Source organism: Triturus cristatus, chromosome 1_1 (genome assembly GCF_964204655.1).
Source record: "Triturus cristatus chromosome 1_1, aTriCri1.1, whole genome shotgun sequence".
NCBI lineage: Eukaryota > Metazoa > Chordata > Amphibia > Caudata > Salamandridae > Triturus > Triturus cristatus.
The window spans coordinates 1,115,135,715-1,115,161,156 of NC_140579.1; the positions used below are offsets into that span (position 1 = coordinate 1,115,135,715).

The following is a 25,442-nucleotide window of genomic DNA, read 5'->3' on the forward strand; positions in this document are numbered from 1 at the left end:
TCGTGCAATCATCTGGGATAGTTGATGTTGAAGGAAGTGATTGCTCAACAAACAGACTTTACTTTCTCTGCAAAGGAGATCACAAATTCTTCATATTTTGATGCGGATGTGGAAACTGTGCTGGTGGAGGAGTGGGAGATGGATTGATGATATCAAAAACTAGATGTGGGTGATTTGTAGTGACATCAAGAATGGATTTAATGTGGCGAGATTTAGATTGAGCTTTGAAGATGTTTGATTTGTTATTCCTCAGATGACTTCTTTCGGTAAACAGATCCTTTGGAAATCAGGAGAGGGAAGGCTTGGGTCACTTACGGTTACGTTTCAGTGAAGCATATTCAATAACTAGGCTACCTATGCATTTGTTGTATTGCTCTGTTGTGGAATTAATGTCCCGCTCAAGATCAAGGGTGAGATGGACACTTCGAGCCTTGTTAGCCAGGTTGTTGATGCCAATGTTTGTCCCACAGCCATGATTTCTCTCTCTTGAAATGGCCCAAAGGTTTTAGATGTGCAATGGATAGCTTGAAAGGAATTTTCAGGTGGTCGGACCTATCTACTGAAATGAGGTCTTCAGCAGTCCAATATGTGCCTTCGGGGATATTGAGGTCAATAATAGAGCTTTTGTAGTGTGTTGGTTTCTGACAGTGTTGGAGGAGGCCGTTTTCCAGAAGTAAAGAAGAGAACAGGTTTGTTTATTTTCTTCATCCCAATGAAGATTGAAGTCTCCAAGGAAGATGAGGGGCTTTGAGCGTAGCAGCTGTGATGATATTAATTCAATGCATTTCTTGACAAATGTGCTGTTTTTACAAGGAGGGTGGTATAGGACGTATTTTCTTAGATTGGATGTCTTACAGGGACCGATTGCAAGAGATAGGCATTGGAAAGAAAGGAAATTATCAGTTGGAAGTACTTTGCATCTAATAATGCTTCTATTAATTACTGCTACACCACCACCGTGTCTGATTTCACAGTCACGGCAGAGAATGGAATATTGTGGAGGAAGAAGGTCTAGGATATTGTTCAAAGCATCATTTAACCAAGTTTCTGTAAGGACTAGGATATCAAGATAGAGGTTCACAATCGAGTCTGATAGTACCAGACAGTGTTTAGCTGTGGATTGGTAATCACGCAGCATGCATCGCAGAGTTGAGTGAGTGGTCTTCAAGACAGGACAGTTTGAGCATCTAGTGGGAAACTGAATGAGGTTAGGGAGTCCCTTATTCCTGGCTAGCGGTTATGATCTTGATGGAAGAGGTGTTGAGACCTGTTATGGGCCATATATTTCCAGAACATTAGCTAAGTTGATTCAGATTCTCATCCAGTGCGGGAATTGTTCTGTTGGGTCTAGGCTATTGGTAGTTTCTAGACAGATTACCACAGCAAAGTTGTTCTTCTGGGAGTGAGCACTATGTTGGGGATTATGATGTGACCAGTAGTTGAGTGTGAAGAATGAGAATGAGAGTTGAGAAAATGATTATAACTAGGGGCATAGCTTAATGGTGGCTGTTTGGGGTGTTACACCCCCCTAAAAATGAATTATGGAGTAAATAGGTAGGTACACGTTGATTCAGTTGGGTATGATAAGGTGTCTGTCGGATTTTATCAGGTATTTTCCCATACACAGAAAAAAACACACACACACACACACTCTCAGGTCTCGGTTTTGAAGGTTTTAAAAATGTCGGTTAGCTTGAAAAATATTCTTTGAAGTACTACTCACGCACTGCCCCTTAAGCCTCCATCATACCCTGCTTCTCATATAATTTATCTTTAACAGGATACGCTGGCACGATTGTTGGGAAATCTGAAGTTCACGCCCCCCTCCTCCAATCTTACTGACCAAGCTATGCCCCTGCTTGTGACAGTCAGGGAGTCAGTTTTCTTAGATAGAACAGTCAGAGGGGCTAGAAGCTCGGGTGAGGAGGGCAGGAGCGGTATAGTCAGTGGTAGGTTGGAGGGAGCAGTCAGCATGGGGGTGAGTGAGAAGAAAGGTTGGTATTTCTCAGAGAACCAGTTGGAGATCCGACTGTGGCAAAAGAAGGGTATAAATTAGGAAATGATCTGGGAGGATAGGGGTGGCTGTGGTGCACTATCTGAGGTGGTTGCTGCACTGGTACTAGTTGGGAGGAGAGGAACGAGGTTAGTGGCTGAGCAGTAGGCAGATGAGTAAGGATTAGGAAGGGAGAAGGATGGAAGTGAGTGCATTTACTAGAAAAAGTGGTGGGTTAGGAAACAAAAGTGAGAGGTCTGTGTGCTGGGATGTAAGTGAGAGGGCTGTGTGGTAGGATGTAAGTGAGAGCAATGGGTGGAATGGAGAGATTAATTGGAGTGACGCGGTAGGTACATCAGGAAGAGGCGAGTAGGGAATAGGACTGGGATGGAAGGGATGAGACTAATTAGATCGCAGGAGGGTTATAAGGGTAGAAGTTAGCAGGGACAGTTGTAGGATGGTTTTTCAGGAAAGTGTCAGAGAGAGAGTCAGTAAGAACAGTTTTTTGGGAGTAGGCTAAACATTTAGGGTATAAACAATGAGGGGGTAAAGGCAGAGCTGTGGCCTTCGCAGGGTAGGTATGAGGGTAGTTAGGAGGAGAATTAGGTGGAGAGTCAAAGAGAGTCAAGTCAATGTTGGGTGGACTGGGAGCAGGAAGGAGGGATCCTTTTGGGAGAAGATAACTAGTAGTGGTTGTATCGTGGTACGGTTGGTTGGTACCAGGGAGATCAGACAGGGTCTGTAGAAACACAGGGAGTGTGCAGTGTAAAGAGGTTAAACGTTCAGCTTTTTGCCCATGAGGGATGACATTTGTTGAAGAGGTATTTGGGGTTCCAAATGGGATGTTGAGCCATCGTTCCTAGTTGTGAGCAAAAAGTACAAGTACAAGATAGATCGGTATTGAGGAATCCCTTCTGAGCACAGTGTGCTGGTCAGCAATCAGAGTTTCTGGGAATTCCCTTACAACGTTATGTTTGAAATATTTCATGGCATATTTTGATAAATTTGGAGGATGAGCGTTTTAATTAAATAGACTCCCCTTCTAGAGAGGCGTTTGGAGAGGGAGGAGGAGGTCGCAAAAGACCATAATGATGGCTAATTGGAAGGGTCGGAGAAGTAGATTATAAAGTTGTGCAGTAGGTGAGTCAAAATAAATCCTGACAGGATGCGGAAAGTTGGGATTCAATTTAATTTAAGATTGTATAGATTTAAATATTAAATTTAAAGGCTGACTACTATATAATGAAAGATTACTGCTTGGGTCTCATGTTTATACACCAAAACAACTATTTCAGTTTTGAAGTAACCTGCGTGCAGAATCAAATCCATTCTACCGCCGCATGTTGCCCTTCTATCAAGTCAGAGGCCATCCTGCGAATAACTTTATTGTCAAAGTTGCAGGCAAATGCACTGACAACCAGATCCGACAAAGTATATTGTTTAATGAAAATGCTTAAATAAACAAGAGTATTAAAAAAAATCTATCATTATTTTACACTACAAAAAGCAATATTTGGAATTCTTTATTTGACAAATACATGGGCGCAGTATGTCATATATAGTCGTGAACTTTATGAGACTCGCGCAAAAAGACTTTGGGCCCTATTCCCAGAAGTAATCTGAGACAAAATCCTAACTTTACGACTTTCGATATTCACAAAGCTCATTTAGGAGTAGTAAAGTTAGGATTTTGTTTAAGTTAAACTTAAGTTTTGGTCTTAAGTTTAACTTAAGACCAAACCTTATGTTTAGCTGAGACAAAATTCTAACTTTACTACTCCTAAATGCCCTTTGTGAATACAGAAAGTCCTAAAGTTAGGATGTTGTCTCAGATTACTTTTGTGAATTGGGCCCTTTGCGTTTGCAAAGCCAGTGCAGTTGACTTTGTGAATGAAAAATCTGAGTTCCCACTGCACGGAAGTGCTTCGTGATTCAGGATTACGTTACAAATGGCAATGCCCACTTTGCAAACCACTGAGAACTGCAAAGAGCAAGGAGTGTGCGAAGGGGTGCCACCCCTTGGGATTAATGCACAAATGCTGTGGAAATGTCTTTTTGCGCCTTGAGACATAGCTCTCAACACACCTGCTTTGGTAAATAACAAAGTGTCTCTCACCCATTCACCTTCCAGCCTCCTTTCTTCCTGGCTTTGTTGCTTTCTTACAGCCTCCAACAGCCGTTCTGCAGGCCTGACACACTGTCTGCTCACAATTGTACAGAAGAGAGATTAGTAGAGCACAATGGAGGCCAATAATCAAAACAATGATCGATCGGCTGTTTATTTGATCATTCAAATGAGTACTCAAGTAAAGAACCAATCAGTACCTGCATTTTTTTTAGCAAAGCAACATGTGCATTAAAGATATGGAATCACATATGGTCAGAAAAGTAAAATCGCCAATTCTGGGTTAAAAGATTCTGAACCTACTCTTCTCAATTGAGCGTTCCCATTGCCTGAAACAACATATTGAAATATTATCATTCAAGCTGCTGCAAGTTTGAATGGTATGGTCAAGCATGAATAGTTTCAGTGGTGTCTCTTGAAGTGGAGTTTAGGGGTAGACACATATTAGGCCACAGATCATAACTGGTGGGGCCCCCTATAAAGTATATATATATATGTATGTGCATTTACTTCTATATATGTGTAATTAGATAAATATTTATATATATTTGGATAAATATATGTGTATCATATATATCTAAATAAATATATCTACATATATATATAAATATATAGCCATATCTCTCTCTATATATATATATATATCTACATATATATACACACACACACACCTCTCTATATATACATACACATCTCTCTCTCTATATATATATATATATATATATATATATATATATATATATATATATATATAGAGACATATATATATATATATTTATATTATCTACTGGCGGTCACCAGTAGATAGTTATAGTTAGGACCGTGTTTCCATAGGAAACCTGAAAATTCTATTTTGAATAACTTTGGCGCCGGTTGACGAATCCTTGTGAAATTTTCAATAGGTGGGGCGCTCCGCTCAGCTCCTACCCTGAAAGTCTTGGGGTGATTCGTCAAGTGGAGGCTGAGAAAAAAGGGGGGTCCCAAAACGCGTTTTCCCCATGCATTTTTCTATAGGGACCTTTAGTCCAAGGTACAGCCCGAACAGCTGAACAGAATTACTTGAAATTTGGCAAAGAGGTAGTCCTCAGGTCAGGGATGTACCTTTTGGATATCTGGAGTCAATCTGTTCAGTAGTTCCTGAGAAAATTGCAGTTAAAAGTACATACATATCTATAGGCGCGCACCGTGCGCGTACGGTAAGCATACCGTACGCGCACGCTGCCGTGCGCGAGCGTAATTCTGATTGGTGGTTACATGACAGTAAACATTCCAGTCGGTCGAAATCAGGAAGTGTCGGCCGCCATTTTGTGTGTCTCACACTGAAAAACAAAGGTAAAGAACGTGAAAAGGGGGCAAGGTAGAGAGTTGCAGAACCCCTAGCCTTTGTCAGGGGGTCCAAAAAGGACCCAGCAGTGTGAAAAATAAATTATTTTTTTTTTAAAAAATCGCGATGTACGCGTACCGTGGCGTACGGTACGCGTACGGCGGTAAAAAAAAATAAAAAATAGATGTTTTTATTAAATATGTTACTTTTCTATAAAGGTATGTTTTACTGAGAAGAGATTCAGGGCTTTTTTTAAACAATCTTTCAGATTGTTAATTTTTTTGCCCGCTGTTAAGTGTTGAATGCAATTGGTTTCAGGATTTACAGTGAAATTCAATATATTCTGAAAACAGCAAAAAAAGGGCAAAATATTGTTTTTTTAAATAAGAAAACATGTGTACTGTATTGTAAAATGTATTGTTAAATATTAATACTTTTTTCTTTTTTTACAGATTGAGAAAAAAAAAATTTGAAAAATTAATACTTTTTTCTAGCAATTAAAAAAAAAACAAGTTATTGATAATTAGGTTATTTTGTTGGTCAGGTAAGTTTGAAATATCTATATTTATCACACATTTACTTTTGTACTCCCTTGTTTTCACTTCTCCTCACACTGCTTTTCTCATTTCCATTGTGGTCCCTCAAGTACATTGAAGGGTGAAATACATTTTTTTTTTTTTTTTTTAAAAGGTGCGCACGGTAAAAAAAAAAAAATTTTTAAACTGATAAAATAAATTTTAAAAAATTGTGAGGTAGGGTGGCTCTTAAAAGAGCCCTTGTGTTAATACAGGGACAGAGGAAAGAAAGAATGGGAATATTAAAAGGTACCGCACTTGTGCAGCTCAATCTTATTGTCTATTAGAGGAATACTAGATTCCCCCATAGCAATAAGAGAGTAACAAGTGTTGCACCTTATATGTACTCTATGAAACCGAGGGTTGATGTCCAGAGGAGCAGAAGAGGGTGATGCTCCCACCGCAGAGGAAGTGCTCGGCTGAGCTGCCGAAGATGTACTCGGCTGAGCTTCTGCGGATGTGCTCGGGTGACTTACTGGAGGGTTTGCTTCAGTATGTCAAGCAAAAGTCCTGGGATGTACATCCCTAATGTGTCTAAACATAGAGAAATTTCCAAAGGAATACTTCTTCCTTGGATTACCTCTAGATAAAGACACGCTCACAAAGTGAGCAGGTGACTAATGGAGCATTGACTTTTTTCTGCCACTCTGGAAATGTGAAATATTCCCAGACAAAAGAATTCTTCTGTTTCCTCCTTCTCTGTCTAATAATGCGGTCCTGTTCACTCCCAGAAGAGGACTGCTGCTCTGCCATTGTATCCCAAAGACAATTCAGCTCCTTCTCCTAGGGAATCACAAGCAGTAATGAGGGGAATGGGTGTGGTGTTGGAAGTTTCTGGATATGAAACAAATTTAAACCAATGAAAAGTGTTGTTTCTGGATCACATGACCTACCGTGCGCGCTCCGTACGCTTACCGTACGCGCACGGTAAAAGTACGCATGCGCGTACGTAAGACACGCGCGTGCGCATTAGAGGCACACGGGCATGTGCATTAGAGGCACGCACGCACATACGGCGGTTCCGCGTAACGTGCGCGTGCGCGTAGGGAGCAAGCGCTTACGCGTCGCACAGGAAGTACGGATGCGTACGTAAATCGCGTACGCATGCGCACACGGAGCATAAATATTACGTACGCGCACCGTACATAAAGCGTACCGTGCGCGTACCGTAAGCTTACCGTACGCGCACGTTAAAAAATCCTAAAAAAAAAATAAAAATAAAAAAAAAGGTTTGTAGAAGATATTATGTTATTCAACTATATCTAACCATTTATTTAAAAAAGGTGAACGTTTCTATGTTGCAGGATACAGTAAATCAATGATTATATACATAGGTAGCATATTGTTTAAAAAAAAAATCAAAAGAAAAAAAAAAGGATTTAAAAAACCTTACAAATTCACTTAAAAAACCATAGGTTTCACACACGTTATAGTTAGGAATTAGCATTTAAAAAACCTTGCAAATTCACTGAAAAAACCAGAGGTTTCACACATGTTATAGTTAGCTGGACATGTCACTCGTACAAAACCATTGAAATTTCCCCGTTATAGTTAGTTCAGCTAACTATAACTCACGCGCCCTCAATCCACTGCTGATGACGTCACATATTACATCACTCATGACATGGTCAGTGACATCACTTATGACATCACTGATGACATCTCAAATGACATCACTGATGACATCACTGATGACGTCATCCATGTGATAAATTACCACCTCTTCTCACACCCTAATATAACCTTTGATATACCGACTCAAAATTTCAGAGTTCCATTCTCAAAACCATACATACTGCAATACCAATAACTGCATACCCACTTATTAACTTTTAGGTCTTCATACACCTCCACACACTCACCTGTACAGTAACTCATACTTACAGTCACTCCATACAAAACTATCATATGAATTTATACACCTATATAGACACTCACACACTACCAATCATTCATAGAGGTACTCACACCTACTCAGTCATGCAAATAATCACACTCCCATTTACTCACCTATGCGGGAATACACACAAGTTCACTTACTCACAAAATAGTATCACATTCTTATTCTCTATTAGAATCATTGACACAAGCACACACTCATCCATACAGTGACTCTCACAATCACACACTCACATCTACCCACTTCTATACTCTTACACACATATATACTGCCTTTCACATATGTAGTTAGTCACAAATGTACCACTGAGATATACATTCAATCCATAACACACCCATACATACACTCACTCAACCATACAGTCCATCACAGATGCACTTTTAAAACCATGCACCCATAGAATCACCCACTCACACATCTATGCATAGAGTCACACACGCCCTACCCACACAAACACTCAGGAACCCATACAGATGCTGAGACAAGCAATCAATAACTCATATAGACACTTATATAGGTATTCACAAAACCATGCCGCCACTTATACACCAACACACAGACACATACAAACATTTATACAGTTTAGTCACTAGTCTGCAGTAAGATACAGTTAAACGACTCACATAGAGTCAGTTACGCACCACAGAAAATCATCCATTTACACACTTGTACACCCACTCATTCTTTAACGGGCCTTTCCCTATATATATAAAACATATTTAAACTTTTAAGAAAATCACACATTCACTGGATGATGTCATCAGTGATGTCACTGACCATGTCATGAGTGATGTAATATGTGACGTCATCAGCAGTGGATTGCGGGCGCGTGAGTTATAGTTAGCTGAACTAACTATAACGGGGAAATTTCAATGGTTTTGTTTTTGTACGAGTGAAATGTCCAGCTAACTATAACGTGTGAAACCTCTGGTTTTTTCAGTGAATATATATATTACCTACTGGCGGTTGCCAGTAGGTAGTTATAGTTAGGACCCTGTTTCCATAGGAAAACCGCAACATTCTATTTGGAATAACTTTGGCGCCGGTCGACGAATCCTCGCGAAATTTTCAAAACTAATGGGGCGCTACGCTCCGCTCCTACCCTGAAAGTCTCGGGGGGATTCGTCAAGCGGGGGCTGAGATAAAAGGGGGGTCCCAAAACGCGTTTTTCCCATGCATTTTTCCATAGGACCTTTAGACACAGCTACAGCCCGAACGGCTGAACAGAGTTCCTTGAAATTTGGCAGAGAGGTAGTCTACAGGTCAAGGAAGTGCCTTTTGTAGGTTTGGTGTAAATCTGTTCAGTAGATTCTGAGAAAATAGCCTTTAAATCAATATATATATATCTGAGCCAGCTTACGGTGCGCTTACCGTACGCGCACGCCGCCGTGCGCGAGCGCGATTCTGATTGGCTGTTAGATCTTAGTAAACATTCGAATCGGTCGAAACCAGGAAGCGGCGGCCGCCATTTTCTCTCTCGCAGTCTGAGAGGGGGTTAAAAAAAAAAAAAAAAAAAAAAAAAAAAAAGCCAAAAACATGTAAAGGGGCTGTTTAGACAGCTCCTAAGCACCTAGCCATGTTGAGGGAGTCCTCAAAGATCCCCCAAGGCCAAAAACGGATTTTTAATTTTTTCGATAATTTCGCTTAAACATTAATAAAAAAAAAAAAATATCCATACTCTCCCCACCCCATGTGCAAATGGTGCCCGAAGGTCACCATTTGTGCATGGCATATTAGACATGTGAAAAATTAAAATATTACCTTTCACAACGAAGCGCATCATATGTCCTCCATGTGCGCACGGTGCGCGAAGCGCATAGTGCGTACATGGCCCATCTAGCGTAACGTGGGCACGCGGTGCGCGTAGCGCACCGCGTGCCCACCGTGCGTGCACGGCACTAACTGCGTAAAGTGGGCGCGCGGCGCGCGAAGCGCACCGTGCAACGAACTGCATTAAGTGGGCGCGCACGCCACGAATGGCGTAAAGTAACTTAGCATTTAAAAAAACGTACAAATTCACTGAAAAAACCATAGGTTTCACACATGTTATAGTTAGCTGGACATTTCACTCGTAAAAAACCAATGAAATTCCCCCGTTATAGTTAGTGCAGGCAACTATAACTCACGTGACCGCAATCCTCTGCTGATGACATATGTGTCTTTATGAAAAAAAATATTTGTAATATATGTATAGCTAAAATTTAATGGAAGAAGACATGGGCAAATAAGTGTCTAAATACAGTATTAGCATCAGCAGAGGATTGCGGTCACGTGAGTTATAGTTGCCTGCACTAACTATAACGGGGGAATATCATTGGTTTTTTACGAGTGAAATGTCCAGCTAACTATAACATGTGTGAAACCTATGTTTTTTTCACTGAATATATATAATTCCAAGTTTTGTCCAAAAGACGAAAGAGCACTCCACTGCAGGACACTTATTAAAAGCTTTATTCATATGCAGGAGCAAGGCAAGATTGGTTTGGGATGTCCAGACATTTCATAGTGCCTAACGCGTTTCGAGTCTCCTGACTCTTGATCACAGGCTAATAGCGGCATCGTGGGACAGAAGCAGTTCACGGCGATTATATTCCTCCGGTGGGATCTCACAGGTGAGTTTAATTCCACTCCGTGCACTATGGGATTTGTAGTGCTGCTGTATTATAATTATATATATATATATATATATATATATATATATATATAATCTACTGGCGGTCGCCAGTAGATAGTTATAGTTAGGACCTATTTTCCATAGGAAATCCGCAACATTCTATTTGGAATAACATTGGCGCCGGTTGACGAATCCTCGCAAAATTTTCCAAACTTTTGGCCAGCTCCGCTCCGACCCTGAAAGGTTTGCGGTGATCCGTCAAGCGGGGGCCGAGAAAAAAGGGGGGCCCCAAAATGCGTTTTCCCCATGCAATTTCCCATAGGATCTGTTGTCGCAGCTACAACCCGAACCGCTGAACGGAATGACACCAAATTTGGCAAAGAGGTTGTCCTCAGTTCGGACTCGTGCCTTTTGCATATATGGTGTGAATCTGTTCAGTAGTTCGAGAAAATTAGGGTAAAAAAGTTAGTGATAACTATGGCCGCGGAGGATCCGCGGACCGTACCCGAACCGTAAGCGCACCCTCCCCAAACCGAGCTCGCACCTTCCCGATCGCACGCTGAATGCTAATTGGCTGTCGAGTGTTTCTCTACATTCGAAACCAGGAACTGTTGGCGGCCATTTTCTGCCTCGGTAGAAGCGAGGCTGAAGATGCAAGGGGAATAAGTGTGTAAAACATATAAAGGGGGCAGAGTGGAAATACTCTGACCCTCTAGAGGTGCTTAGGGGGTCCCAGAAGGCCCCCCTGGGGCCCCCTTGTTAAAAAAAAAACACGGGGAAATGCGCGCACGGTGCGCGCATCCTATCGCGTTGGATGCACGGATTCTCTCGTGGTGGGTGCGCGGATCCACGGCAACGTTTTTTGAAAAACGACAAGAAATCATTGGTTGTATGACAACTTTCTACACTGAAAGGTAGGGTGTATATTTCTGTTTTGTAAAGGTATGATTCTTATTGGTTAACAAAAACAGATTGTAAGGAACATTATATATGATAAGCTGATAGGTTGAAAAGTCAAGCACACTTCCTGTCTTGTGTAGGAACATTGTGTGCTGAACTTGTGACCTGTGAGCTCAGTGCAGTGCTCCATGACCTGTTTCTATGGTAACAGGCAGAAGGCAGATTGGGGGAAGGGTTGACATGTATTTCAGTTGGAAAGGGTTGAAATGTTTAACCAATAGAAATGTGTGTTTTTTCTTTTGAGTTTATGTGCGAAGGATTGTGATTTGATGTTTACATGTATATGTGTGGAAAATGAAAGGGAAACTTTTTCATTCTTTGCTTTTGCTGAGAGGTGCACAGTGCAGAGATTCTGTAAAAGAAAATATGGTGAGTGATTGATATACTTCTTAATCTACAAAAGAACTTGAAAGATGAGTTATTTAATTGAGGGGATGTATGTAGACTATTTTGATTTTAATCAGACTAATGTATTTTTCCTGCTAAAGTGTAGGGAGTACTTTTTTTCTCTACAATGTGTGTACATGTAGAAACCATTCTGTGATAAACATTTGTGTTTTTCATGTGTTTGTAAACAGATAACTGTGCAGTTTTTATATTTTGGTAGAATTAGAAACCAGTCATTGTTTATGAATTTGTGAAATGAGTTATGTTATGTTTCTATACTAAAATGTAGTACTACTTCTAGATGAAGAAATGTGTTTTGGTATAGTGCAAGGGATAGTGTTGTTTGTCTAGAATCACACAGTGAGTCTGTGTGCATTTGGGAACCACTGTGAGAGAAGCATTTGGTAACATTGTGTATTTGCTGACAGATAACTGTTTTAACTTGTCATGTTGTGAAGTTTTAGTAGCATTAGAAGCCAGTCTTTGCTTATGCTTTGATTATATGAGTCAGGCTTTGACATAAAAGTGCAGTCCTGAAATATGAAGATTGTGTGCAGTTCGCTTACCACTTCCACAGTAGTGAATGATTTTTGGTAAACTCCTAGGTATAGTGGTTGTTGTCTAGAATTACACTGAGTCTGTGTGCATTTGAGAACCACTGTGAGAGAAGCATTTGGTAACATCGTGTATTTGCTGACAGATAACTGTTTTAAAACATGTCATGTTGTCAAGTTTTAGTAGCATTAGAAGCTAGTCTTTGCTTATGCATTGATAAAATGAGTCAGGGTTTGACACTAAGGTGCAGTACCATGTACTATTCTGTTCACTGTGGCAGAACTGAAAATTTAGCCCTGAGCCAGGTCTTAGCACATGGACTTCTTCAAACCCCTATCCACTATGCATGCAGTCCTCTAAGCACCTACACACTTGGCTTTCACACCTTCAATTCCCCAGTCAGTATCCGTTCACTTCCAGCAACCACCCTGTCACTCCATTTGCACTCCTCTAGTGACCCATCATGTACTAATCCATTCACTGCGCCAAACCCTAATAAATTCACCCAGGCACTCTCCTTGCAGTACTCTAATCATTCAGTCAGTACCCAAGTACTCATCCAGTGACCCAGGCCTTAGTATATGGACTGCTTCAAACCCTTATCCACTATGCATGCAGTCCTCTAACCACCTACACAATTGTCTTTCTCACCTTCAATTCCCTAGTCAGTATCCATACACTTCCAGGAAATACCCTGTCACTCCCTTTGCAGTCCTCTAGTGACCCATTCAGCACCATGTACTAATCCATTCACTGTGCTAAAACCCAAACACTTATCAATTCACCAAGATACTATCTTTGCAGTACTCTAATCATTCAGTCAGTGTCTAAGTATTCATACACTTAGCCAGGCCTTAGCACATGGACTGCTTCAAACCCCTATGCACTATGCATGCAGTCTTCTAACCACCTAGACACTTGTCTTTCACACTTTCAATTTCCTAGTCAGTATCCATACAGTCCAGCACTTGTGACTGCCTTTGCACTCCTCTAGTGACCCATTCAGTACCAAATACTAATCCATTCCCTGTGCGAAAAGCCTAGCACTTATAAATTCACCTAGGCACTCTCCTTTCTGTACTCTAATTATTCAGTCTGTACCCAAGTATGCCTTAGCACATGGACTGCTTTAAATGCCTATGCAGTATGGATGCAGTCCTCAATCATCTACACAGTTGTGTTTCACACCTTCAATTCCCTAGTTAGTATTCATACTCTTATAGCAAACACCCTGTCATTCACCCAGTGTGTCTCCTTATAGTACTGTAATCATTTAGTCAGTTAACATGTAGTCTTTTAGTGAGGTAGGCTTTAGGGCATGAACTGCTTCAAAGTAGTATGCACTATGCATGTAGTGTTTTAACGATCGTCACACTTGTGGTTCAGGGCTATAGTTTCTTAGTCAGTTTTTATATAAAATGTGTTTGTACAGTAATGGAATAGTATAAATTTGAAAGTTATTAATATACATTTATTTGTGATTCTTTTTTACAGATACAGAACAGGAGTGTTTCTCATCTGTTTGCACTCTTCTCGTGCAAGATTGTTGGGATGAAGGGTCCTTAGGTGTTTCATCATACTTGCTGTGCCGCACGAGTATTTTTTGTTAGGATCCCCTCGTAACAGAACTCTTTGGCAAATCTTGCGAATGAAGAAGGTGGCATTGGTCTTTGTTTGCCCCTTGGAAAAAGTTAAAAATTTCTTCACCACTGAAGAACAACGTTGTGGGCGTGGTGCCTTCTGCAAAAAAATGCTCAGATTCGGTAAATATTTTAAAGCGGCAACATTTACAGTTTTTGTAAGTTAAACTTATAAAATTGTTAGCTGTATACATTTTATATAGCTGTGATTTGTTTCTTGTGGTATTTTGTTGAGAATACCATGGTTTTTTTTTAAACAATCTTTCTGATTTTCCAGGTCTGTCGTCGACATCCGTGGTTCCCACAGGAGTGTTCCGCCTTGTTGTTTTGTATTATTGTTGTTACGTTTTGTTTATTAGTTTATTGTTTATATTTATGTTAATAAAAAAATAAAGTTTGAAAATAGTTTATCGTTTATATATTTATTATTATAAAAAATAAAGATTGAAAAAAAAATTAATAATGTTTTTGGTTGTTCTCTTAACTGCTGTGTGACTCTTTCTTGTTCTTATTGCTGTTATTAGATGGAGTCCACCATGGTGTTAAATTTTGGGGCACTTATCGCTGGAATACTGGTGATATCTGTAGTTTGCACCAACTTCTGAATAGTGTGTTAGATTTATCTCAACTTTACTTCCGTTAAAGTGCTGATAAAGAAATGGAGAGTAGCCGTTCCCGTGCAAAAAGACACGAGGTGCACCTTTGCGATTTATTCTAAATACTAAAATCCTGTATTGTATTGCACTGAGGTATTGGCTGCACTTACAGTGTACACACAAAATCTATTAAGAAATCTCATTGCATTTATATTGATTGGGAATAGTGCGTCAGGTGCTGGATCTTGACGAGATACACTGCTCAGTTCGTATATTGTTGTGCACACGAAAAAAATCACATCACAACTTTCACAGCAATTGCAATGCGAAACAAATTCCGGCGATAAGACACGTTAGCACTAGGGATTTTACACCTGCTTTCTGCTGGTGTTAAGCAGGACAACTACCTGCACCATGAAAGGGAACACAGCCAAGAGCCACACCAGAACACCCACAGGTGCCATAGAGTCAATGAGCATGATACAGGGATACCCATGAGGGTCAGAAGACTCATCTCAACAACTCCAGGACCGCCAATGCCCCCCAAACCCACATCTTAGTAAGTGTGTCCCTGTGGTCATTGTCTTAGCATGATAGGCACGAGCCCAGCAACATCACAGCGGGCTGTCACCTCAGCGTTGGCAGTGAGCCTGGATGTGTAGCTACGTACGCATCCTCCTGCATGCACAACTGGCGTGTGCTGGTCTGTCGTTCACAGGTCAGTGCAGGGGTGTGCTATCCGGCAAGGGGAACGGGGTGTCTCGGACATGTCCGTGTACAGGCAGTGCGGTAAGTGTGTCTGTGTTCTGGTGTGGCCTGTTACAAGAGCCGCAGCAGTCTATGTTGTAAAGTGGCATGCACCACCTCCAAACGGCACTGATGTTGTAGTTGGAATGTAGCAGGACATGCGCAAATAGGCATTACATTGGCGTGCCGTACGAGTGCACGAGATACAACAGCTCACCGTACAAAAGTGTGGGGGCTCATGGGAGGGAGGAGCAGCCGTTTGGCAACATAACACAGTGAACTCGACCATGTGCCACATGCTGGGCATCTCATCCATGATGACCACGGTCGCAGACATCCCACAACACCAACGACTGGCCTTTGTACACATCCTGTATGAATGCAGCGTGGTTTTCACTTCTATGCTCGTTCAGTGGTGTGATGTTGGCAGGTTGTGTAACTTGTGCTCCTTGTTGGTGTGTTTCATTTTGGCCATTGTTAGTCTATATGTGTGTTGTACTTAATTGTGCATGTGTGCCATCCTGCCTATCTTCCCCCCCCTCCCCCCACCCCCTGCTTCTTCCTCGTACTGTTGTGTCTATAATTTTGTTGCTGCACACATAAATACATGTAAAGAATAAATTGGAATAGTTCCTTGATTCTTTTAGGTTTCAAAACTTCTCTATTGGTTTCTTTTTAATTTTCCATATGAAGCGGTTTTTTTAATATTCAACAACACATAGAAGTCAGAAGTGCAACGTATTCTATCAACACACTTTCTAGAACATTCTACAATACATGCAGGTTAAAAGTTCATCAATTTTTTAAAACTTTACGATATTTTTTTGTAACATTTTCTTGAACATTTAACGACACGTGCAGGTTAAAAGTTGACGATTGTTTTAAGTTCGAACAGTGCCTTCCAAATGCAAGTAGCAGGTGTGGTTGAGCTGAGCAAATTTTATCCTATGATATGTACTCCACGTTGAAACTGCTTTTTCTTAACCAATCACAAAGATGCTTTTCCACAAAACTAATGTGCGATAAGTTATAGATAGGAATTAGCATTTAAAAAACCTTTGAAATTCACTGAAAAAAACATAGGTTTCATGCACGTTATAGTTAGGAATTGGCATTTAAAAAACCTTTGAAATTCACTGAAAAAAAAATAGGTTTCATGCACGTTATAGTTAGGAATTGGCATTTAAAAAACCTTTGAAATTCACTGAAAAAACCAAAGGTTTCAGGGGCGTTATAGTTAGGAATTGGCATTTAAAAAACCTTAGAAATTCACTGAAAAAACCATAGGTTTCAGGGGTGTTATAGTTAGCTGGACATTTCCCTCGTACAAAACCCTAGAAATTCCCCTGTTATAGTTAGTTCAGCTAACTATAACTCGCGCCCCCGCAATGCACTGCTGATGACGTCACATATTACATCACTCATGACATGGTCAGTGACATCACTGATGACATCACTCATGACGTCATCCATGTGATAAATTAGTGCATCTTCTCACACCCTAATATAACCTTTGATACACCGACTCAAAATTTCAGACGGCCATTTTGACAACCATAGATACTCCAATACCAATAACTACTCACCCACTCATTGACTTTTAGGTCTACATACATCTCCACTCACTCACCTGTACAGTCACTCATACTTAGTCACTCTGTGCATTTATACACCTATATAGACACTCACACACCGCCAATCATCCATTGAGGTACTGACACATCTAGTCAGTCATGCAAATAATTAATCACAGTAAAATGTACTCACCTATACAGTTAAAAACACTCAAGTTCACTTACTCATCAAAATACTAACAAATTCTGTGTCTTCCTGCAGAAAAACAAACAGCACATGACAGATATCCTTGCACTATGGCGCATACAGCCACTCCCAAAATCACACACACTCACATATAGATAGTTATATACTCTTACACACATATACACTGCGTTTCACATATGTAGTTACTGACACATGTACAACTGAGATATACATTCAATCACTAACACACCCATACATACACTCACCCAACCATACGGTCCATCACAGATGCACTCTTAAAAACATGCACCCACTGAATCACCCACTCACACATCTAGTCACAGAGTCACACACACCCTACCCACACAAACACTCAGGCACCCATACAGATACTCAGACAACCAATCAATAACCCATATAGACACTCATATAGCTATTCACAAAACCATGCAACCACTTATACACCAACACACAGACACATACAGACATTCACACAGTTTAGTCACTAGTCTGCAGTAAGATACATTTAATGACTCACTTATAGACTCAGTTACGCACCTAGAAAATCATCCATTCACACACTTGTACACCCACTTATTTTCCAACAGGCCTTTCCCTATATATATTAAACATAATAAAACTGTTCAGAAACACATACTCAATGGATGATGTCATCAGTGTCATCAGTGATGTCACTGACCATGTCATGAGTGATGTAATATGTGACGTCATCAGCAGTGCATTGCGGGGGTGCGAGTTATAGTTAGCTGAACTAACTATAACAGGGGAATTTCTAGGGTTTTGTACGAGGGAAATGTCCAGCTAACTATAACACCCCTGAAACCTACGGTTTTTTCAGTGAATTTCTAAGGTTTTTTAAATGCCAATTCCTAACTATAACGCCCCTGAAACCTTTGTTTTTTCAGTGAATATATACATATATATATATATATATATATATATATATATATATATATACACACACATATATATATATATATATATATATATATATATACACACACACACATACATACACATGCATACATACCTTAAGATTTAAACATTTTAAGCAAAGAACACTGCTTTGCAATATATAGTGGACAAATTATTGTGAATGTCAAGATGCATAAAATAATGTAATATAGCTAACAGCACGAAAAGATATAAATATGAAACAGGAGCATTTAAAAAAAAGTTATATATTGATGTCAAACCGAATGTCGAAATTTATATATATGTATAATCAATTGCTGCTCTTTTAAATGGTGGAGGGAGGAATTCAGGGCAGTGCCTTTTAAAAGACACTCTAGATGTGACCACTCTATGGCGCAGTTGAAGGCTGCGGCTGAAACGCGTAGGCTTTGTCGTCCTGCACTTTATCTATGCACTAGGAAGTGAGAATATAAAAACAATATAGCCGTGAGGGAAACGGCTCGCTACTGCTGCAAACCACAACTCCCAGGTGACAGTGGGGTCAACGTCATCACCATTGTCGCGCCCGGATGCGTGTTATAGCGACCGGAGGGCTGCCGCAACGAGGGACGCGCGCGGGGGTTCCCGGGCCGTGCCCGGGCAACGCCCATCTGCACCCATCAGAGCCCAGAAGAGGCCGGGCTGGGCACACCCTCCAACATTTTGAGTAAGGCACGAGGAGCCTCAACACAAAGGTATGCTTTTAAGACAATGGGCAAAAGAAAAGAAACTTGTGCACCTCTGGGGGGAGGAATTGCAGGGACCTTAGATGCCTTTCTCTTAAGGGCCGAGTCGGTCCTAACTAAAGAAATTCAGTTAGCTGAAAAACGTCTCACTGGACACCTTAGCTATCCAGAAACGGTCCTCGCTAGGAGGTATTAGTATGGTCAAATCACCTATGCTCTCCCCGTTGGAACACCAGTCTGCTGTTCCTCCAAGCATGGCGGAGGGCTGAGAAGGGGGTTCAACCGATCCCAAGCCTGTACTGAGTGACCATGATGCTATAACCATAGAGGAAAAATCAGGCATTGCCTTGCGGGGGGTGCGATGCACTACCACCTTCATCATCGGAAACACCCCCTATGCAATTAGCCGGCTTTGTGCAAAGCCCTGAAATTTTGATAACTTCCTCCCCGCCAGTGGATTGTGATTTAGAGGGTAGCGAGTATTCAACAAGATCCAAGAAAACTCGGAGAGATGGTGTGTCAAGGCCGCCTATTGTAACTATCAACGAGCCACCCGCAAAACGAAGTCGGGGAGGCATTTCACTAAAGTATAAGGCCAGGTCTAAGCAACCATCCACAAAACCAGGGGCTTCGGGACCAACGGTGACAGAAAATGATCAAGGCCTGTTTACTGCTAGCAAGTCCACTGGTATCTCCTGTATCACAGTGGGCCTCGACAGTGATGCCGATCATTGGAAAAGACTAGAGACTTTGGTCACCGTTTTGCTTAATCCTCTCCTAAGTAACCTAACAATTGAAGAGCGATTGGGCCTGATAGAAAGGCCAGGGTCATGTCAATGCAATTGTATATGCAAGAATCTAAACCCCAGTCCTGCAGTAGTCCCTGAGGCTTCAGAATCAGCAGTAATTAGAGGGCTCCAGGTAGGGATACAAAAGGCAAAGGGTCCAAAGTTACCAGGGAATACATCAGTTTTATTGCCAACCCAGGGTAATAAGGGAGCTAACAAGTTTAATAATAGAAATCACAAACCTAACCCCGGGAAAGAACCCCCAGTAATTGCTTCAACAGGTACGGCTTGATTGCGGCCAACCACCAAAGGTGTTGGGAACAGAGTTGGGAGCCCCACAGCAAGCTGTGGGCCGACGGCAGTCCAACATCTTGTGCCGGTCATTGTATCTACCGAAGGCTTCTACCCCACTTACATTGATTCTGGGAAATGTCCCACCTTTGAGGGAGGGGCAGTTGCAGTCCACCACGCAACTTATGAATACATCTTTGCACTGGTTAACCTATCAAGCAAACATAAGAGGGATTTGCGGGATCAGGGTGGACACACTGAGCAACTAAATCATAATGGCTAGAAGAGTGGAATGGTTGGGACCTACTCATAAAACCCTGAGGGGAGATTGTGTGATTTTAAATTTTAATAATCAGGCAATGTCACATTTTCTCACAGACCAACTGTGTTGGATCTCACATGATAGCAAAGATATTAAAGCACTGCCTTATGTGTTCTTTTTTAAGCCACAACACAGCCAGGGCAGTGGAACTGGTGGATTTGATGGGCCCCTGGGGAGGAACGGACTTAAACCCAGCACTCAAGACAACTTAGGTGGCATGGGAGTAAGCACTGAGAACAGATTTGCCCCCCTTAGTGGGTTGGATTGTTGCGACAGACTAATGTCAGACTTACACCCCAGTACTGGAAATAAAAAAGGATTAGCAGGGTATCCGACCACCCAGCCAGACAAGGGGTGCATGATCGATCCACTATGTAACCAATCTAGTAGTTTAGAATTGTTGGTACCGTTGGTCCCCGAATTGTTATCTTACATTTCCTGGAATATTGCGGGTTTACAGTCCAAGGTAGAGTCACATGATTGGCTGGACTTAATAGAGCAGTATGATATCTGCATATTCCACGAGACCTGGTCAACCAAACCATTATATCGGTTGGGTCTTTTGAATTTTTTTAAACCAGCACTTCAGGGGCTGAAGGGCAGACCTGCAGGGGGATTAACTATTTGGGTAAAGCAGAATCTAGGATTTACCATTAATATAGTCCCTATTGATAGTCCAGACATTATGGCCATACGCCTACAGGCCAACCGAAATACGCAAATATTGATCGTAAACATCTACACAAGGGGTCTCACTGGGGGAAGACATTCAAGTACAGTTAGTTGCTTAGAAGATTTTCTGGGTGGAGTGGCAGGCACCCCCAAAATAGTGATAACGGGAGACTTTAATACCACTTTCAAACCTCTTGGTAGAGAGGACTTGAAATTGACAGATGAAGAGGATGCACTTTGGAGTGTCCCTTGCCTAGAAATTCCCCCCATCAAGAGATGGTCTGAGGCTGCCCTCCAACTTAAGGCATTGTGTATGGAGGGGGGGCTTAGAGCAGTCAATGGTCGCTCACCCTCCGATAAGCATGGAGCCAACACCTTTAATAATGGGGTGAGCGAAAGTCGGATCGATGATATACTTTTAAATTTAGATTACTCGTCCGATTTTTGTGAATTGGAGGTCTTGGAGAAAGTGGAAAGAGACCATAATCCGCTTTCTTTAAAAATGGAAATTAAGGGCACTCTACAGCCATCTAATCCACCTTTGCTTCCCTCTACTAGCCTCTACTAGCGAAGCTCAGCTTTGCAGCAGTATGAGGAGGGTAAAATGGGACACTGTAGTGTCTAGTGAAACTACTCTCACTGACATAAGGACAGCAGTCTCTGAGACCCTGGTAGAGCTACGTGAAACCACACTACAGTCTGAAATAAATGATAGAATAACAAAGCTGCACGAGGGTCTGTTTAGTAAAATAAGCACCTTTTTAAAACCAGCTAGTAGTTTAATTAAGCGAAAAAGTAAAGTGTAATAAAGTAAATCCACACCAGATGAAGATATGTGATAAAGAGGTATTTATTACAGCCTCAACCAACAGCCAGCATATCAACTGTCATCATAGAACCCTCACATGACAGAACCTCAGAACAAGCTGGTTCCATGCCTAGTGTTCTGGCATGGAGCCATGTTACATCATTACACTTCTTCCTCTTTACATTAGAACAAAAGTAACATGAGAACAATAAACACATTTGAACAACAAGAAAAAGAAGGTAGAAAGAACTACACAAAATCACGTAAATGCAAAGGAAACCTGCGTGTTCTGACACCCCTACAAGTACTATCAGACCTTACATCAATGTCTGAGGGAAAACGATAAGAAGTATCATCCCTCCTGTCGGCCACACCACACCCCCGAAAATGTGCTACACGACTATGATTCCAGATGCGACCATCATCCGTCTTGACAGCATTTTTAAACAGCTTAATGATAGTTTTTGGAGAGGTATATTTTGACCAATTTTGACACCCAACAGGAGCTCTGACCTTTACTTTATCTCCAACCTCAAAATTTGTAACTTTCGCATTATTCCTTCTATCAACATAAATCTTCCTTTTGTTTTGCAGAGACACTTCTTTGTCTCTCCATTCCCCAATACCATTGTTTTTCAAACCCTTCCCAGCAACCATCCAGCCAGGACACAAACAAGTATTTGGAGACCTTCCCCTGAGCAGTTCAAAAGGAGTCTTCCCCGTTGATGCATGAGGAGTGTACCTGTAGGCTGTTATAAGACACTGCAGTTCTTTTCTCCAATCTAAACAGTTTACCTTTGCTAATTGTATACTCTCCTTTAAAGTCCTGTTAAATCTCTCCAAAGCACCATTTGCCTCTGGATGATATAATGCAATTTTTTTATGTTCAATTCCACATTTTACAAAATACTCCTCCATCTGAGCAGAACAGAACTGCGGACCATTGTCAGAAAGAATAGAGTTAGGAAAACTCTCTCGTTTGAACACAGATTCTAAAAAACTGATCACAGAAAGAGAAGTGATCTCTCTCACCAAACTCACCTCCACCCATCGTGAATACAAATCCAGCAACACCAACAGGTAAGGAGTCTGATGTTCTCCATGTGTAACGCCCTGAACGCCTCCGGATCGTTTAACAGACACGATAATGAGGACGCAACCACTTGTGAAGGGTTAGTTATTTTAATGAAGGCAAAAATAATACAAAGATAAACAAAAGTTATAGTCACTGGAATCCTCCAGGCTAAGTACGTTACCAGCCCACCGCACGGATGGTCCTAACCGTCCTCTGCATATACGCCGATCCCGGCGTATGCCAACAGAGGGCAGAAATGAAATGGCCGACAATGCCAATCGGTAGGCTGTGAGGGGCACGAAGAGTGTTGGGGAGAATCGAGGAGTCAGGGAAACACCCAGCCGGGGTCTCTACCTGAAGGGAGCAGCCGCTCAACCTCTTCCTCAGACTGCACCGGGACGCGGAGTCACCTCCTGGTGATGCGTCACCGATACCCCAATCAAATAGCAAGAAGACTGAACCGAGAGCAGCCGCTCGATCCTGTGGACTTCCGAGTCTGTAACGCGGCAAACACCTCCTGGTGTGCGTTACAGCTGGCAGTCCCTGTATCTCTGGTCTGGCTGGGAGTTACGACTCCAACCAGCAAAAGCGCCACTGCGCTTTGACTCAGCCGAGTCAAGAAGCGAAGCTCAATGGTGGACCGGTAGAGCTTCCGGGTCCTTCACAGGTGACGATGGGGCAAGACACGGCCCAGGGAGTAACGACTCGACCTACCTCCGTTCTTGCCTTACTGGAGCACCACTCCGGAACACTGCTCTTCACGAAGCAGGTACGTCGGTGTAAACACAATATCCGACAGCGTTGTACCTCCCGGTTCCTCCCTTTATAGGGCGTGTTTTCCTTGAGTTATGTAACAGCTCTCCTGTTTACATAAGGGCGTGCTTTCCTTGAGTTATGTAACAGCTCTCCTGTTTACATAAGGGCGTGTTTTCCTTGAGTTATGTAACAGCTCTCCTGTTTCCATAAGGGCGTGTTTTCCTGGAGTTATGTAACAGCTCTCCTGTTTACATAACCTCTCAACCGCTAAGCATCCTGGGAGATGTAGTCCGTTTTCGCTGGTTACCGTTTTCTTCCCCTCGCATGACAGGAATTCTTGACACCATGCAATGGTCCCACAATATCGATAGCTAATTCATCCCATGGACTTTTTGGTAAACTTCTACAAACCATAGGTGAAAATCTTGGTTTGAGCACCTTATCACTAGCTTGACAAGGCGTACACTCCCTAACAGTACGTTCCACCATCAAATCTAATCCAGGCCACCAGAAATCCTGTCGGATGCGCTCTTTGGTTTTAGAAATGCCCATATGCCCTTCATGAGCCATGTTCACGATGACTTCTCTCAAACTCAATGGGGGAATCATTCTTGTGCCCCTCATTAGAACCCCATCAACAACAGCTAACTCATTCGCAACTAAGGACCAAGGTTTAACCAGACTTCGAGACTTATGCTGTTTCAAAAGAGACATCACAGAACACAATTCACTATCCTTTTGTAACTCATCCCTCCATTCATCTTCCTTTACAGCCCCCGAACCTCAGAACAAGCTGGTTCCATGCCTAGTGTTCTGGCATGGAGCCATGTTACATCATTACATAAAGACACTAGTTGGTACAATAAGGACAGTAGGTTCGCCTACAAATCATTGGCTGCTGCCATTAAGATGAATGATTACACTGCACTCAAGCGTACTTTGCATGAATATAAAATTGTCCTAAACAAAGCCAAAAAGGACTTGAACGAACAGAGGTGGGCTGATCTCTAACAGACGAGCAAAGATAGTAATTCCCAGTCTTTCTGGCATCAGGTAAAATGGGGAGAGGGGGGGCAAGCTCCCGCGCCCCTTAATCACGTAGGCCCAGAAGAGTGGGTTTCCCATTATGCAACGCAATTTGCTTTGGAGAAAGGGGGCGAAATGTCCTTACTACCTCGCTCTCTGGCACAGCACTGGTATTCGATATTAGGGAAGTTTAAATAGCTCTGAGTTTAGTTGCTAACGGCAGAGCACCAAGTCCTGACGGCGTACCGGTCGATCTGTTTAAGAAAGACAAAGTAATCTGGCAACAATACATACTCCTGTTAGTGAATGCCATAGTTAGCGAGGCAGCCATCCCAGTCTCATGGAAGGGGGCAGAGATTCTGCCAATATTTAACAAGCATTGGCATAATCAATAGGTCTCGCTTTTGGGACCTTTTAAGTATTTAGTTATGCAGCACAATATCCTTGGTGCAACAATATCAACTGTTGCATGGCTAAACACTTATAAGGTCCCAAAGACGAGACCTATTGGCTATGCCAATGCTTGTTCTTTTTGTGATTGTGCAGTCGCGTGAATTTCCTTTGTTGAAGCCCATATATATCATGCCTCGAATCACAAAATATATTCCTTCTCATTTCTCAGGTGTCACTCGTGTTTTCATATTGTGAGCAAAGCGTATCAAAGCCACTGACATCTATGTGTATCAGACATGGAGACATACAACACATTTTAGTGTAATGACACATATGACCTAACACTGCAAACATTCTTCTCTCACCCTAGTATGGAATATCCTAATGCAGCATGGGAGGAGGAAAGGGACACGCCCCTGTAGTCACACACTGTGAGAAAGTAGCCACAGTATATAGGGGGTAAAATGTCTGCA

At 41.8% G+C, this 25,442-nt stretch overlaps 1 protein-coding gene and 1 long non-coding RNA gene across 5 annotated transcripts in view; one reads left to right on the forward strand and one right to left on the reverse strand.

Moving 5' to 3' along the window:
* LOC146871696 (uncharacterized) overlaps nucleotides 1–25,442 on the forward strand; it is a 683,863-nt gene that overhangs the window by 619,644 nt on the left and 38,777 nt on the right. The window lies entirely within an intron of this gene.
* LOC146871697 (uncharacterized) overlaps nucleotides 1–25,442 on the reverse strand; it is a 116,528-nt gene that overhangs the window by 17,061 nt on the left and 74,025 nt on the right. For both annotated transcript variants that reach the window (XR_014981041.1, XR_014981039.1), the window contains exon 2: nucleotides 4,110–4,194. This is a non-coding gene — a long non-coding RNA (uncharacterized LOC146871697). The remainder of the gene's footprint in view (nucleotides 1–4,109; nucleotides 4,195–25,442) is intronic.